This window comes from Stenella coeruleoalba (genome assembly GCF_951394435.1).
Source record: "Stenella coeruleoalba genome assembly, contig: scaffold_33, whole genome shotgun sequence".
In the NCBI taxonomy this organism is placed as follows: Eukaryota; Metazoa; Chordata; class Mammalia; order Artiodactyla; family Delphinidae; genus Stenella; species Stenella coeruleoalba.
The window spans coordinates 659,050-674,164 of NW_027646420.1; the positions used below are offsets into that span (position 1 = coordinate 659,050).

The 15,115-nt window shown below is 43.7% G+C and overlaps 1 long non-coding RNA gene across 2 annotated transcripts in view; it reads right to left on the reverse strand.

Moving 5' to 3' along the window:
- The window catches only part of LOC307181120, a 977,962-nt gene that overhangs the window by 440,401 nt on the left and 522,446 nt on the right, over positions 1–15,115 (reverse strand). Inside the window, exon 5 of one of the 2 annotated variants that reach the window (XR_013825915.1) lies at positions 9,386–9,543. The exons of the other annotated variant lie outside the window; for it this stretch is intronic. This is a non-coding gene — a long non-coding RNA (uncharacterized lncRNA). Of the gene's footprint in view, positions 1–9,385; positions 9,544–15,115 lie in introns of those variants that run through there. 2 annotated transcript variants of the gene reach the window in all.

The window sequence follows — 15,115 nt, forward strand, 5'->3', positions numbered from 1 at the left end:
TCACTCAGCAATGAAATCTGTGTCATCAGGCCCTTAGCAGCACAATGAGTGGATTCAGGTATGACGATTCTAACTGAAATAAGTCACACAGAAAAAGAAACATCATAAGATATCAGTAATACACGGAATGTAAACTTGGCTACACAGGAACTGAATTACAGAACAGAACAGGGTCTCAAATTTAGAAAACCAACTTATGCTTGCTTAAGGGGAAAGGTGAGTTGGGGTGCTGCATAATACCGGAGATTGAAATGAGCACAGATAAATTTCCTTAAGCCAAATATGGAATAGACAAGAGCTACTCCTTGCTCAACGAAATGGACTCAACACCCCATATTAAACGCCTAAGAATGTACCTTACTAGTAAGTATCTTAAAACCTATGGATTGCTATGTCTCCAAAAGAGAACCAAGCATGTGTACAGGGGCATAAACGCAGCAGTGATAGGATTGGAGAGGTTCAGTGAGCAAATGAAGACCCTTTGAAGTCATATTGCATGGTACCCATTACACGGGTTTCAACTACCCGGTTTTAAGGTATTCTTCCTTCACCTAAAACATGCATGTGGAACGTAGAGTATGATCAACCATGTGATCGGGAGACGTGTTCAAATATGTCTCAGTTTTCGTACCCTGGTACTCGGGTGCAAGATTCCAGACGCTTTACTAACACTCTCCCGACTTGGAGAGTCAGTCCCTTTAACCTCCTGTTTGGCCCAGTTTGCAATTTCTGCGGAAGATGAACAGGAATAAGGAGAACCAATGAGAGGCTACCTGGAGGTGTCTGGACGGGCAAATTTAACTCTCATTTCCCACCAGGAAGAGGAATTAACCAAAGGCTCAGCGTGCCATGCCAGAACCAGATTAGGGCCTGAAGCCATTCTGCGGTGTTGCGGCCAGCACAAAAGAAAGTGAGTTGAAGAAAGGAGCTCAGGGGCACTGTAATTCACAAACCTGCAGAGTTATAAATGACAGCTATCGTCCAAAAATATACTGAAGTAAGGCTGCCAAGAGGACTTGAAAGCAGGGCAGAATTGCAGGAAACCGATTTCAGGAGGTAGACTGGAATTGCATTGAAAGCATAGGAAAAGAGGCAGAACGTCCACAATGATGCACTTGGCCAAAAAGGGAGTATGCGTTTTTTCCTGAATATATTCAGGAAAAAATGCATACGCCCTTTTTGGCCAACCAAGCAAGCTTGCAAAGGAAATCTGCACTACAGGGAAGTCTCACTTCCCCCCGGTCAAAAGGGCCATCTGAAAAAAGTGTAAAATCCAGAAAGACAGGACAGGCCATGGAGAACTGGGAGCCTTGTTATGCATATGGGCGGGATGTAAATTGCCAACAGACACTCGGGAGAAGTGTATGGTGTTTCCTGAAACATCTAAAAAACAAAGCAACAGAGCCTAGGGCACTGCCACTTATGGTCCTATAGCTTAGGGAAATTAAAATCAAAAAGACACAGCCACCCCAAAGTTTGGGACGCCTCTGTTTACAAGAACCTCGTTTACAGTACAAGTTCAACATCGCAGAAAGTGAAAAATGGATAAAGAAGTTGTGGTATTTACTTACAAAGCAATATCACACAGCAATGAAATCTGTGTCATCAGGCCCTTAGCAGCACAATGAGTGGATTCAGGTATGATGATTCTAACTGAAATAAGTCACAGAGAAAAAGAAACATCATAAGATATCAGTAATACACGGAATATAAACTTGGCTACACAGGAACTGAATTACAGAACAGAACAGTGTCTCAAATTTAGAAAACCAACTTATGCTTGCTAAAGGGGAAAGGTGAGTTGGGGTGCTGCATAAAACCAGAGATTGAAATGAGCACAGATAAAATTCCTTAAGCCAAATATGGAATAGACAAGAGCTACTCCTTGCTCAACGAAATGGACTCAACACCGCATATTAAACGCCTAAGAATGTACCTGACTAGTAAGTATCGTAAAACCTATGGATTGCTATGTCTCCAAAAGAGAATCAAGCATGTGTACAGGGGCATAAACGTAGCAGTGATAGGATTGGAGAGGTTCGGTGAGCAAATGAAGACCCTTTGAAGTCATATTGCATGGTACCCATTACACGGGTTTCAACTCTCCAGGTTTAAGGTATTCTTCCTTCAGCTAAAACATGCATGTGGAACCCAAGTATGATCAACCATGTGAACGGGAGACGTGTTCAAATATGTCTCAGTTTTCCTCCCCTGGTATTCGGGTGTAACATTCCAGACGCTTTACTAACACTCTCCCCATTTGGAGAGTCAGCGCCTTTAACCTCCTGTTTGGCCCAGTTTGCAATTTCTGCGGAAGATGAACAGGAATAGCGAGAACCAATGGAGACTAGCTGGAGGTGTCTGGACGGGCAAATTTAACTGTCATTTCCTACCAGGAAGAGGAATTAACCAAAGGCTCAGCGTGCCGTGCCGGAACCAGATTAGGGCCTGAAGCCATCCTGCGGTGTTGCGGCCAGCTCACAAGAAAGCGAGTTGAAGAAAGGAGCTCAGGGGCACTGTAATTCACAAACCTGCAGAGTTATAAATGACAGCTATCGTCCAAAAATAGACTGAAGTAAGGCTGCCAAGAGGACTTGAAAGCGGGGCAGAATTGCAGGAAACCGATTTCAGGAGGTAGACTGGAATTGCATTGAAAGCATAGGAAAAGAGGCAGAACGTCCACAATGATGCACTTGGCCAAAAAGGGCGTATGCGTTTTTTCCTGAATATATTCAGGAAAAAACGCATACGCCCTTTTTGGCCAACCAAGCAAGCTTGCAAAGGAAATCTGCACTACAATGAAGTCTCACTTCCCCCCGGTTAAAAGGGCCATCTGAAAAAAGTGTAAAATCCAGAAAGGCAGGACAGGCCATGGAGAACTGGGAGCCTTGTTATGCTGATGGGCGGGATGTAAATTGCCACAGACACTCGGGAGAAGTGTATGGTGTTTCCTGAAACATCTAAAAAACAAAGCAACAGAGCCTAGGGCACTTCCACTTATGGTCCTATAGCTTAGGGAAATTAAAATCAAAAAGACACAGCCACCCCAAAGTTTGGGACGCCTCTGTTTACAAGAACCTCGTTTACCGTACAAGTTCAATATCACAGAAAGTGAAAAATGGATAAAGAACTTGTGGTACTTACGTACAATGCAGTATCACTCAGCAATGAAATCTATGTCATCAGGCCCGTAGCAGCATAATGAGTGGATTCAGGTACGATGATTCTAACTGAAATAAGTCACACAGAAAAAGAAACATCATAAGATATCACTAATACACGGAATGTAAACTTGGCTACACAGGAACTGAATTCCAAACAGAACAGGGTCTCAAATTTAGAAAACCAACTTATGCTTGCTTAAGGGGAAAGGTGAGTTGGGGTGCTGCATAAAACCAGAGATTGAAATGAGCACAGATAAAGTTCCTTAAGCCAAATATGGAATAGACAAGAGCTACTCCTTGCTCAACGAAATGGACTCAACACCACATATTAAATGCCTAAGAATGTACCTGACTAGTAAGTATCTTAAAACCTATGGATTGCTATGTCTCCAAAAGAGAATCAAGCATGTGTACAGGGGCATAAACACAGCAGTGAAAGGATTGGAGAGGTTCGGTGAGCAAAAGAAGACCCTTTGAAGTCATATTACATGGTACCCATTCCACGGGTTTTAACTACCCAGGTTTAAGGTATTCTTCCTTCAGCTAAAACTTGCATGTGGAACCTAGAGTATGATCAACCATGTGATCGGGAGACGTGTTCAAATATGTCTCAGTTTTCGTACCCTGGTACTCGGGTGCAACATTCCAGACGCTTTACTAACACTCTCCCCACTTGGAGAGTCAGTCCCTTTAACCTCCTGTTTGGCCCAGTTTGCAATTTCTGTGGAAGATGAACAGGAATAGCGAGAACCAATGAGAGACTAGCTGAAGGTGTCTGGATGGGCAAATTTAACTCTCATTTCCCACCAGGAAGAGGAATTAACCAAAGGCTCAGCGTGCCGTGCCAGAACCAGATTAGGGCCTGAAGACATCCTGCGGTGTTGCGGCCAGCTCACAAGAAAGCGAGTTGAAGAAAGGAGCTCAGGGGCACTGTAATTCACAAACCTGCAGAGTTATAAATGACAGCTATCGTCCAAAAATAGACTGAAGTAAGGCTGCCAAGAGGACTTGAAAGCGGGGCAGAATTGCAGGAAACCGATTTCAGGAGGTAGACTGGAATTGCATTGAAAGCATAGGAAAAGAGGCAGAACGTCCACAATGATGCACTTGGCCAAAAAGGGCGTATGCGTTTTTTCCTGAATATGTTCAGGAAAAAACGCATACGCCCTTTTTGGCCAACCAAGCAAACTTGCAAAGGAAATCTGCACTACAAAGAAGTCTCACTTCCCCCCGGTCAAAAGGGCCATCTGAAAAAAGTGTAAAATCCAGAAAGGCAGGACAGGCCATGGAGAACTGGGAGCCTTGTTATGCTGATGGGCGGGATGTAAATTGCCAACAGAAACTCGGGAGAAGTGCATGGTGTTTCCTGAAACATCGAAAAAACAAAACAACAGAGTCTAGGGCACTTCCACTTATGGTCCTATAGCTTAGGGAAATTAAAATCAAAAAGACACAGCCACCCCAAAGTTTGGGACGCCTCTGTTTACAAGAACCTCGTTTACCGTGCAAGTTCAATATCACAGAAAGTGAAAAATGGATAAAGAACTTGTGGTACTTACGTACAATGCAGTATCACTCAGCAATGAAATCTATGTCATCAGGCCCGTAGCAGCATAATGAGTGGATTCAGATACGATGATTCTAACTGAAATAAGTCACACAGAAAAAGAAACATCATAATATATCACTAATACACGGAATGTAAACTTGGCTACACAGGAACTGAATTCCAAAACAGAACAGGGTCTCAAATTTAGAAAACCAACTTATGCTTGCTTAAGGGGAAAGGTGAGTTGGGGTGCTGCATAAAACCAAAGATAGAAATGAGCACAGATAAATTTCCTTAAGCCAAATATGGAATAGACAAGAGCTACTCCTTGCTCAACGAAATGGACTCAACACCCCATATTAAACGCCTAAGAATGTACGTGACTAGTCAGTATCTTAAAACCTATGGATTGCTATGTCTCCAAAAGAGAATCAAGCGTGTGTACAGGGGCATAAACACAGCAGTGAAAGGATTGGAGAGGTTCGGTGAGCAAAAGAAGACCCTTTGAAGTCATATTACATGGTACCCATTCCACGGGTTTCAACTACCCAGGTTTAAGGTATTCTTCCTTCAGCTAAAACATGCATGTGGAACCTAGAGTATGATCAACCATGTGATCGGGAGACGTGTTCAAATATGTCTCACTTTTCATACCCTGGTACTCGGGTGCAACATTCCAGACGCTTTACTAACACTCTCCCGACTTGGAGAGTCAGTCCCTTTAACCTCCTGTTTGGCCCAGTTTGCAATTTCTGCGGAAGATGAACAGGAATAGCGAGAACCAATGAGAGACTAGCTGGAGGTGTCTGGACGGGCAAATTTAACTCTCATTTCCCACCAGGAAGATGAATTAACCAAAGGCTCAGCGTGCCGTGCCAGAACCAGATTAGGGCCTGAAGCCATCCTGCGGTGTTGCGGCCAGCTCAAAAGAAAGCGAGTTGAAGAAAGGAGCTCAGGGGCACTGTAATTCACAAACCTGCAGAGTTATAAATGACAGCTATCGTCCAAAAATAGACTGAAGTAAGGCTGCCAAGAGGACTTGAAAGCAGGGCAGAATTGCAGGAAACCGATTTCAGGAGGTAGACTGGAATTGCATTGAAAGCATAGGAAAAGAGGCAGAACGTCCACAATGATGCACTTGGCCAAAAAGTGCGTATGCGTTTTTTCCTGAATATATTCAGGAAAAAACGCATACGCCCTTTTTGTCCAACCAAGCAAGCTTGCAAAGGAAATCTGCACTACAAAGAAGTCTCACTTCCCCCCGGTCAAAAGGGCCATCTGAAAAAGGTGTAAAATCCAGAAAGGCAGGACAGGCCATGGAGAACTGGGAGCTTTGTTATGCTGATGGGCGTGAGGTAAATTGTCAACAGACACTTGGGAGAAGTGTATGGTGTTTCCTGAAACATCGAAAAAACAAAGCAACAGAGCCTAGGGCACTTCCACTTATGGTCCTATAACTTAGGGAAATTTAAATCAAAAAGACACAGCCACCCAAAAGTTTGGGACTCCTCTGTTTACAAGAACCTCGTTTACTGTAAAAGTTCAATATCGCAGAAAGTGAAAAATGGATAAAGAAGTTGTGGTACTTACGTACAATGCAGTATCACTCAGCAATGAAATCTTTGTCATCAGGCCCGTAGCAGCTTAATGAGTGGATTCAGGTACGATGTTTCTAACTGAAATAAGTCACACAGAAAAAGAAACATCATAAGATATCACTAATACACGGAATGTAAACTTGGCTACACAGGAACTGAATTACAGAACAGAACAGGGTCTCAAATTTAGAAAACCAACTTATGCTTGCTTAAGGGTAAAGGTGAGTTGGGGTGCTGCATAAAACCGAGATTGAAATGAGCACAGATAAAGTTCCTTAAGCCAAATATGGAATAGACAAGAGCTACTCCTTGCTCAACGAAATGGACTCAACACCGCATATTAAACGCCTAAGAATGTACCTGACTAGTAAGTATCTTAAAACCTATGGATTTCTATGTCTCCGAAAGAGAATCAAGCATGTGTACAGGGGCATAAACGCAGCAGTGATAGGATTGGAGAGGTTCGGTGAGCAAATGAAGACCCTTTGAAGTCATATTGCATGGTACCCATTCCACGGGTTTCAACTACCCAGGTTTAAGGTATTCTTCCTTCAGCTAAAACATGCATGTGGAACCTAGAGTATGATCAACCATGTGATCGGGAGACGTGTTCAAATATGTCTCAGTTTTCGTACCCTGGTACTCGGGTGCAACATTCCAGACGCTTTACTAACACTCTCCCCACTTGGAGAGTCAGTCCCTTTAACCTCCTGTTTGGCCCAGTTTGCAATTTCTGCGGAAGATGAACAGGAATAGCGAGAACCAATGAGAGACTAGCTGGAGGTGTCTGGACGGGCAAATTTAACTCTCATTTCCCACCAGGAAGAGGAATTAACCAAAGGCTCAGCGTGCCGTGCCAGAACCAGATTAGGGCCTGAAGCCATCCTGCGGTGTTGCGGCCAGCTCACAAGAAAGCGAGTTGAAGAAAGGAGCTCAGGGGCACTGTAATTCACAAACCTGCAGAGTTATAAATGACAGCTATCGTCCAAAAATAGACTGAAGTAAGGCTGCCAAGAGGACTTGAAAGCGGGGCAGAATTGCAGGAAACCGATTTCAGGAGGTAGACTGGAATTGCATTGAAAGCATAGGAAAAGAGGCAGAACGTCCACAATGATGCACTTGGCCAAAAAGGGCGTATGCGTTTTTTCCTGAATATATTCAGGAAAAAACGCATACGCCCTTTTTGGCCAACCAAGCAAGCTTGCAAAGGAAATCTGCACTACAATGAAGTCTCACTTCCCCCCGGTCGAAAGGGCCATCTGAAAAAAGTGTAAAATCCAGAAAGGCAGGACAGGCCATGGAGAACTGGGAGCCTTGATATGCTGATGGGCGGGATGTAAATTGCCAACAGACACTCGGGAGAAGTGTATGGTGTTTCCTGAAACATCTAAAAAACAAAGCAACAGAGCCTAGGGCACTTCCACTTATGGTCCTATAGCTTAGGGAAATTAAAATGAAAAAGACACAGCCACCCCAAAGTTTGGGACGCCTCTGTTTACAAGAACCTCGTTTACCGTACAAGTTCAATATCACAGAAAGTGAAAAATGGATAAAGAACTTGTGGTACTTACGTACAATGCAGTATCACTCAGCAATGAAATCTATGTCATCAGGCCCGTAGCAGCATCATGAGTGGATTCAGGTACGATGATTCTAACTGAAATAAGTCACACAGAAAAAGAAACATCATAAGATATCACTAATACACGGAATGTAAACTTGGCTACACAGGAACTGAATTACAGAACAGAACAGGGTCTCAAATTTAGAAAACCAACTTATGCTTGCTTAAGGGGAAAGGTGAGTTGGGGTGCTGCATAAAACCAGAGATTGAAATGAGCACAGATAAAGTTCCTTAAGCCAAATATGGAATAGACAAGAGCTACTCCTTGCTCAACGAAATGGACTCAACACCGCATATTAAACGCCTAAGAATGTACCTGACTAGTAAATATCTTAAAACCTATGGATTGCTATGTCTCCGAAAGAGAATCAAGCATGTGTACAGGGGCATAAACGCAGCAGTGATAGGATTGGAGAGGTTCGGTGAGCAAATGAAGACCCTTTGAAGTCATATTGCATGGTACCCATTCCACGGGTTTCAACTACCCAGGTTTTAGGTATTCTTCCTTCAGCTAAAACATGCATGTGGAACCCAAGTATGATCAACCATGTGAACGGGAGACGTGTTCAAATATGTCTCAGTTTTCCTCCCCTGGTACTCGGGTGCAACATTCCAGACGCTTTACTAACACTCTCCCCACTTGGAGAGTCAGCGCCTTTAACCTCCTGTTTGGCACAGTTTCCAATTTCTGCGGAAGATGAACAGGAATAGCGAGAACCAATGAGAGCCTAGCTGGAGATGTCTGGACGGGCAAATTTAACTCTCATTTCCCACCAGGAAGAGGAAATAACCAAAGGCTCAGCGTGCCGTACCGGAACCAGATTAGGGCCTGAAGCCATCCTGCGGTGCTGCGGCCAGGTCACAAGAAAGCGAGTTGAAGAAAGGAGCTCAGGGGCACTGTAATTCACAAACCTGCAGAGTTATAAATGACAGCTATCGTCCAAAAATATACTGAAGAAAGGCTGCCAAGAGGACTTGAAAGCGGGGCAGAATTGCAGGAAACCGATTTCAGGAGGTAGACTGGAATTGCATTGAAAGCATAGGAAAAGAGGCAGAACGTCCACAATGATGCACTTGGCCAAAAAGGGCGTATGCGTTTTTTCCTGAATATATTCAGGAAAAAACGCATAAGCCCTTTTTGGCCAACCAAGCAAGCTTGCAAAGGAAATCTGCACTACAATGAAGTCTCACTTCCCCCCGGTCAAAAGGGCCATCTGATAAAAGTGTAAAATCCAGAAAGGCAGGACAGGCCATGGAGAACTGGGAGCCTTGTTATGCTGATGGGCGGGATGTAAATTGCCAACAACCACTTGGGAGAAGTGCATGGTGTTTCCTGAAACATCTAAAAAACAAAGCAACAGAACCTAGTGCACTTCCACTTATGGTCCTATAGCTTAGGGAAATTAAAATCAAAAAGACACAGCCACCCCAAAGTTTGGAACGGCTCTGTTTACAAGAACCTCGTTTACAGTACAAGTTCAACATCGCAGAAAGTGAAAAATGGATAAAGAAGTTGTGGTACTTACGTACAATGCAGTATCACTCAGCAATGAAATCTATGTCATCAGGCCCGTAGCAGCATAATGAGTGGATTCAGTTACGATGATTCTAACTGAAATAAGTCACACAGAAAAAGAAACATCATAAGATATCACTAATACACGGAATGTAACCTTGGCTACACAGGAACTGCATTCCAAAACAGAACAGGGTCTCAAATTTAGAAAACCAACTTATGCTTGCTTAAGGTGAAAGGTGAGTTGGGGTGCTGCATAAAACCAGAGATTGAAATGAGCACAGATAAAGTTCCTTAAGCCAAATATGGAATAGACAAGAGCTACTCCTTGCTCAACGAAATGGACACAAAACCCCATATTAAACGCCTAAGAATGCACCTGACTAGTAAGTATCTTAAAACCTATGGATTGCTATGTCTCCGAAAGAGAATCAAGCATGTGTACAGGGGCATAAACGCAGCAGTGATAGGATTGGAGAGGTTCGTGAGCAAATGAAGACCCTTTGAAGTCATATTGCATGGTACCCATTCCACGGGTTTCAACTACCCAGATTTTAGGTATTCTTCCTTCATCTAAAACATGCATGTGGAACCTAGAGTATGATCAACCATGTGATCGGGAGACGTGTTCAAATATGTCTCAGTTTTCGTACCCTGGTACTCGGGTGCAACATTCCAGACGCTTTACTAACACTCTCCCCACTTGGAGAGTCAGTCCCTTTAACTTCCTGTTTGGCCCAGTTTGCAATTTATGTGGAAGATGAACAGGAATAGCGAGAACCAATGAAAGACTAGCTGGAGGTGTCTGGATGGGCAAATATAACTCTCATTTCCCACCAGGAAGAGGAATTAACCAAAGGCTCAGCGTGCCGTGCCAGAACCAGATTAGGGCCTGAAGACATCCTGAGGTGTTGCGGCCAGCTCACAAGAAAGCGAGTTGAAGAAAGGAGCTCAGGGGCACTGTAATTCACAAACCTGTAGCGTTATAAATGACAGCTATCGTCCAAAAATAGACTGAAGTAAGGCTGCCAAGAGGACTTGAAAGCGGGGCAGAATTGCAGGAAACCGATTTCAGGAGGTAGACTGGAATTGCATTGAAAGCATAGGAAAAGAGGCAGAACGTCCACAATGATGCACTTGGCCAAAAAGGGCGTATGCGTTTTTTCCTGAATATATTCAGGAAAAAACGCATACGCCCTTTTTGGCCAACCAAGCAAGCTTGGGAAGGAAATCTGCACTACAATGAAGTCTCACTTCCCCCCGGTCAAAAGGGCCATCTGAAAAAAGTGTAAAATCCAGAAAGGCAGGACAGGCCATGGAGAACTGGGAGCCTTGTTATGCTGATGGGCGGGATGTAAATTGCCAACAGACACTTGGGAGAAGTGTATGGTGTTTCCTGAAACATATAAAAAACAAAGCAACAGAGCCTAGGGCACTTCCACTTATGGTCCTATAGCTTAGGGAAATTAAAATCAAAAAGACACAGCCACCCCAAAGTTTGGAACGGCTCTGTTTACAAGAACCTCGTTTACAGTACAAGTTCAACCTCGCAGAAAGTGAAAAATGGATAAAGAAGTTGTGGTACTTACGTACAATGCAGTATCACTCAGCAATGAAATCTATGTCATCAGGCCCGTAGCAGCATAATGAGTGGATTCAGGTACGATGATTCTAACTGAAATAAGTCACACAGAAAACGAAACATCATAAGATATCACTAATACACGGAATGTAAACTTGGCTACACAGGAACTGCATTCCAAAACAGAACAGGGTCTCAAATTTAGAAAACCAACTTATGCTTGCTTAAGGTGAAAGGTGAGTTGGGGTGCTGCATAAAACCAGAGATTGAAATGAGCACAGATAAAGTTCCTTAAGCCAAATATGGAATAGACAAGAGCTACTCCTTGCTCAACGAAATGGACACAAAACCCCATATTAAACGCCTAAGAATGCACCTGACTAGTAAGTATCTTAAAACCTATGGATTGCTATGTCTCCGAAAGAGAATCAAGCATGTGTACAGGGGCATAAACGCAGCAGTGATAGGATTGGAGAGGTTCGTGAGCAAATGAAGACCCTTTGAAGTCATATTGCATGGTACCCATTCCACGGGTTTCAACTACCCAGATTTTAGGTATTCTTCCTTCATCGAAAACATGCATATGGAACCTAGAGTATGATCAACCATGTGATCGGGAGACGTGTTCAAATATGTCTCAGTTTTCGTACCCTGGTACTCGGGTGCAACATTCCAGACGCTTTACTAACACTCTCCCCACTTGGAGAGTCAGTCCCTTTAACTTCCTGTTTGGTCCACTTTGCAATTTATGTGGAAGATGAACAGGAATAGCGAGAACCAATGAAAGACTAGCTGGAGGTGTCTGGATGGGCAAATATAACTCTCATTTCCCACCAGGAAGAGGAATTAACCAAAGGCTCAGCGTGCCGTGCCAGAACCAGATTAGGGCCTGAAGACATCCTGAGGTGTTGCGGCCAGCTCACAAGAAAGCGAGTTGAAGAAAGGAGCTCAGGGGCACTGTAATTCACAAACCTGCAGCGTTATAAATGACAGCTATCGTCCAAAAATAGACTGAAGTAAGGCTGCCAAGAGGACTTGAAAGCGGGGCAGAATTGCAGGAAACCGATTTCAGGAGGTAGACTGGAATTGCATTGAAAGCATAGGAAAAGAGGCAGAACGTCCACAATGATGCACTTGGCCAAAAAGGGCGTATGCGTTTTTTCCTGAATATATTCAGGAAAAAACGCATACGCCCTTTTTGGCCAACCAAGCAAGCTTGGGAAGGAAATCTGCACTACAATGAAGTCTCACTTCCCCCCGGTCAAAAGGGCCATCTGAAAAAAGTGTAAAATCCAGAAAGGCAGGACAGGCCATGGAGAACTGGGAGCCTTGTTATGCTGATGGGCGGGATGTAAATTGCCAACAGACACTTGGGAGAAGTGTATGGTGTTTCCTGAAACATCTAAAAAACAAAGCAACAGAGCCTAGGGCACTTCCACTTATGGTCCTATAGCTTAGGGAAATTAACATCAAAAAGACACAGCCACCCCAAAGTTTGGAACGGCTCTGTTTACAAGATCCTCGTTTACAGTACAAGTTCAACATCGCAGAAAGTGAAAAATGGATAAAGAAGTTGTGGTACTTACGTACAATGCAGTATCACTCAGCAATGAAATCTATGTCATCAGGCCCGTAGCAGCATAATGAGTGGATTCAGGTACGATGATTCTAACTGAAATAAGTCACACAGAAAACGAAACATCATAAGATATCACTAATACACGGAATGTAAACTTGGCTACACAGGAACTGCATTCCAAAACAGAACAGGGTCTCAAATTTAGAAAACCAACTTATGCTTGCTTAAGGTGAAAGGTGAGATGGGGTGCTGCATAAAACCAGAGATTGAAATGAGCACAGATAAAGTTCCTTAAGCCAAATATGGAATAGACAAGAGCTACTCCTTGCTCAACGAAATGGACACAAAACCCCATATTAAACGCCTAAGAATGCACCTGACTAGTAAGTATCTTAAAACCTATGGATTGCTATGTCTCCGAAAGAGAATCAAGCATGCGTACAGGGGCATAAACGCAGCAGTGATAGGATTGGAGAGGTTCGTGAGCAAATGAAGACCCTTTGAAGTCATATTGCATGGTACCCATTCCACGGGTTTCAACTACCCAGGTTTAAGGTATTCTTCCTTCATCGAAAACATGCATGTGGAACCTAGAGTATGATCAACCATGTGATCGGGAGACGTGTTGAAATATGTCTCAGTTTTCCTCCCCTGGTACTCGGGTGCAACATTCCAGACGCTTTACTAACACTCTCCCCACTTGGAGAGTCAGTCCCTTTAACTTCCTGTTTGGCCCAGTTTGCAATTTATGTGGAAGATGAACAGGAATAGCGAGAACCAATGAAAGACTAGCTGGAGGTGTCTGGATGGGCAAATATAACTCTCATTTCCCACCAGGAAGAGGAATTAACCAAAGGCTCAGCGTGCCGTGCCAGAACCAGATTAGGGCCTGAAGACATCCTGCGGTGTTGCGGCCAGCTCACAAGAAAGCGAGTTGAAGAAAGGAGCTCAGGGGCACTGTAATTCACAAACCTGCAGAGTTATAAATGACAGCTATCGTCCAAAAATAGACTGAAGTAAGGCTGCCAAGAGGACTTGAAAGCGGGGCAGAATTGCAGGAAACCGATTTCAGGAGGTAGACTGGAATTGCATTGAAAGCATAGGAAAAGAGGCAGAACGTCCACAATGATGCACTTGGCCAAAAAGGGCGTATGCGTTTTTTCCTGAATATATTCAGGAAAAAACGCATACGCCCTTTTTGGCCAACCAAGCAAGCTTGCAAAGGAAATCTGCACTACAATGAAGTCTCACTTCCCCCCGGTCAAAAGGGCCATCTGAAAAAAGTGTAAAATCCAGAAAGGCAGGACAGGCCATGGAGAACTGGGAGCCTTGTTATGCTGATGGGCGGGATGTCAATTGCCAACAACCACTCGGGAGAAGTGTATGGTGTTTCCTGAAACATCTAAAAAACAAAGCAACAGAGCCTAGGGCACTTCCACTTATGGTCCTATAGATTAGGGAAATTAAAATCAAAAAGACACAGCCACCCCAAAGTTTGGAACGGCTCTGTTTACAAGAACCTCGTTTACAGTACAAGTTCAACATCGCAGAAAGTGAAAAATGGATAAAGAACTTGTGGTACTTACGTACAATGCAGTATCACTCAGCAATGAAATCTATGTCATCAGGCCCGTAGCAGCATAATGAGTGGATTAAGGTACGATAATTCTAACTGAAATAAGTCACACAGAAAAGAAACATCATAAGATATCACTAATACACGGAATGTAAACTTGGCTACACAAGAACTGCATTCCAAAACAGAACAGGGTCTCAAATTTAGAAAACCAACTTATGCTTGCTTAAGGGGAAAGGTGAGTTGGGGTGCTGCATAAAACTAGAGATTGAAATGAGCACAGATAAAGTTCCTTAAGCCAAATATGGAATAGACAAGAGCTACTCCTTGCTCAACGAAATGGACTCAAAACCCCATATTAAACGCCTAAGAATGTACCTGACTAGTAAGTATCTTAAGACCTATGGATTGCTATGTCTCCAAAAGAGAATCAAGCGTGTGTACAGGGGCATAAACGCAGCAGTGATAGGATTGGAGAGGTTCGGTGAGCAAATGAAGACCCTTTGAAGTCATATTGCATGGTACCCATTACACGGGTCTCAACTCTCCAGGTTTAAGGTATTCTTCCTTCAGCTAAAACATGCATGTGGAACGCAGAGTATGATCAACCATGTGAACGGGAGACGTGTTCAAATATGTCTCAGTTTTCCTCCCCTGGTACTCAGGTGCAACATTCCAGACGCTTTACTAACACTCTCCCCACTTGGAGAGTCAGCGCCTTTAACCTCCTGTTTGGCACAGTTTCCAATTTCTGCGGAAGATGAACAGGAATAGCGAGAACCAATGAGAGGCTAGCTGGAGATGTCTGGACGGGCAAATTTAACTCTCATTTCCCACCAGGAAGAGGAAATAACCAAAGGCTCAGCGTGCCGTACCGGAACCAGATTAGGGCCTGAAGCCATCCTGCGGTGCTGCGGCCAGCTCAAA